Source organism: Humulus lupulus, chromosome 3 (genome assembly GCF_963169125.1).
Source record: "Humulus lupulus chromosome 3, drHumLupu1.1, whole genome shotgun sequence".
Classification (NCBI taxonomy): Eukaryota; Viridiplantae; Streptophyta; class Magnoliopsida; order Rosales; family Cannabaceae; genus Humulus; species Humulus lupulus.
In genome coordinates, this window is record NC_084795.1 from 54,905,569 (window position 1) to 54,908,804 (window position 3,236).

Consider the following 3,236-nt stretch of genomic DNA (forward strand, 5'->3'; position numbering starts at 1 on the left):
GTGAAAGGATATAATATTTTGATAAACTATAATTATGTGATGTGTTGCATGTAAGAGTGAAAGCGTAGTAGAGGAAGCGATGAGTTGGAGCAAGCTTGGTCCGATGTCTGCATGTCATGAATGGTTGACCTGGGGGTCATAAGGTTGCTAATTAGACATTATTTTTATAAAGGTCTTTAACAATTGGTTTTATGTTGAGTCTTAAAATTTTAATTTTTACTACGCATGTAAAACATAATTTATTTTAAATATTGAGATCTCGAGTTGCATATTTCGTAAAAGGTTTTACTTCATGTTTATTTCAATAAAATTTTTGTTTTTCTTAAAGAGATTCATGTAAACATTAATTTACTTATATATGGAGTATTTAGTAAATTAATGGGTTTTAAATCGGGTCGTTTCATTTGGTATCAAAGAAATGGTTTTAACATTCCTGTAGATGCTCACGATATGCACGTGAAGATCAAGAAGATTCGACTCATCGCACTATAAGTTTTAGTTCTTAAGTTTGTTGGTTTTCTTTAGTTTTTTTTTTACGCTGTGCTGCTGCCAGACAACATAGATTTGGTAAGGGAAGACTCAATAAATTATATATTTTATGATGGTTTGTGTTAGTGTGATTAGAAGCCACATGCGAGGAATATTTGTAATTGTGATTATAGAATAGGGTTGAGTGGTGTTGCGTTTAACGCATCACACTACATTTATCATATCACACTATGTTTAATACATCAAGTTACGTTCAACGCTCAGCGCTACATTTAGCACATCGCACTATGTGTTATTTTAAGGCATGATCATGATTGTTTGATGGTTTATTAGAGATATGTTGTACCACTTAGTGAGATAATAAGTTATGTTTTATAGTTGAGATGATATAGTTAAGCTAAAATTCAAAACGATGTAAGGACAAAAGTATGGTGTCAAAATGACGTGTTGTCATGATATGGTTCTGGGTAGCAAGTGTATGTGAGTGGTTAGACTTTACGAGATTGTTATAAGGAGTACCACCAAAAAAAAGTTACTAGGCTAACAATTTGGTAATTATTGAATGAATGGGCTGAGGTGATTCGGTATGGTAGACTGAGGATAGACGATAAGAAAAGACTTGTTATAGTATCTCATTCTCTTTGGCTTGGGAGTTAGTAAGAGCCAACTTGTAATAATTTAATGGATCAAAATGTATTAGGTGACATTAAGAAAAAGATTAGGTGTGTGCATCTGTGTGGCGAGGCCACTAAGTCCTCTGTTGATCGAAATTGTTTGAGGATGAGTGTAATCATTTATCACCTTATACTTATGGTGTGCTTTAGTATGCATGTTATATGTGTTATATATGGTTTGGCATGTATGCTTATTGATGTTGTAACGCTAGCTCTTGTGTAATTAGTTGGTAGTTTCTTTTCTATGTTTGATTGTTGGATGTCAACAATTTATGAAGCCATGTTGTGTTCGGTTCAACATGTCTTGGTTGAGAATAGTTCTCCAAGGAAGCAAAGAAGGAGATCAATCAGCTCTTACGACCAGAGGAAAATGGGATGTTGTTCCGATGTTAAGGAACTCTTAGCAGTCAATATGAGAGGTAGAATTATCTAAGACAAGTTACTCCTCAAGCATAGGTAGAGCATGACCAAAATTCCCTTGATATTATCCTGGCCACAAGAATTATTAAATGTCACTTGTTACTATTTTAGATTCAATTTTCTCCAATGATCTAGTAGGAGTTGAGTTGTTGGGAGATGAGGGATTGGTTGGTTAGATAGAAACCATGAACTAGTGACACAAGAACTAGCTGATGGGAGAAGGAAATCCTAATCGTGCATGCGATAGACACATAGATTTTATCTATAAAGGATGCTAGTTTATGCTTTGATGCTACACGAAAAGTGGATGGGAAGTCAACATGTACTTGGTGTAATTGTTTTCAGATGGAGTTTAAGACATATTATTTAGCATACTCGGAGCCTTAGTGGAAGGTTTTCGAGAGTAAGTTGGATGAACACATGGAGTAGGACTGCCACAGCCAGTTGACTCAAGACAGGCAGCGAGCCAAGAATCATAAAGTATTTGGTGCCTATAAGGAACAAGTCACCCATTAAATTTGGCATTGTAGGTGAAGTTAGAAACTGGAATGTTGAAGAAAGGATGGAGTTGAATACAACACAAATTTATAAGAACAAATATGATCCAAAAGTTCATTGATGATCAAGCAAAGATAGGATGTGATGGGAGGCCATGGAAAGAATCCCATAACGATGGTAATTCTTCGTATTAAGGGAGTTCGCGTGGTGAAGGCGAGACTACCAATCAATGAAGTATGGCATTAAGTATAAAAGAGGATTGAGTGCCTGTATTTTCAAATAATGATAAGGATGACAAGAAAGAGTGAAGCACTCACTACGAAGGAAATGATGGAAAACCACATGTGAATGAAGCAGATTAGATGAGGAAAACAACGGATTGACACAGGAGGAGATATCACTACATAAACCACAATGTGACAGCTTACTGCATGACACAATCGATATGACCACATGAATGATGCTCAAGAAATTGAGGCATAGTTTTTTTACATTGAAAGATGAAGACTACGAACATATGGAAGGATTGCAAGAGGTCATCAAGATTTCACTTCTAACGACAAGGATATGAAGAGCACATTACCGGAGGATAAACCAGAATAGAGGAGTGTATGACAAGGATGAGAAATGGACAACGTGTTTTAGGTAGATGAGTTATAGATTAAGACTGCAGTGATTGCATTTGTTTTGGAGGAAGTTGAGGCAGTAGTAATATGCCCAAACTATGATAAGGTGAAAGGAACCACGAGGACAAGAATAGACAAAGATGTTAGTACATCATGATATATGAAGAACACATTTTGGAAACAATTATACTTTGATCGTATGGAATTTTAAGATGCACTAAATGGACACAGATGACGGTAATTTATGGATATGATGAATAATATTTTAAAGGCATTAAGATAATATAGATCACTTTAAAGGATGGAACCCACTGTGAGGGGAAAAATGGCTATGGGTAACATGTAGAAATGTTACAACTCATGAAAGTATTAGAGAAAGATCCATATGAATGTGTTGTAATGAATTTCTGAAGGATTCAAGGTAACAAGATTCGTTGGTGATAAGAATTAATTAAATTATGAAATAACATGGGTAATTTTTTATCATGATGAATTGATCTCAAAATTGGAAACATAGGAAAACAATTTA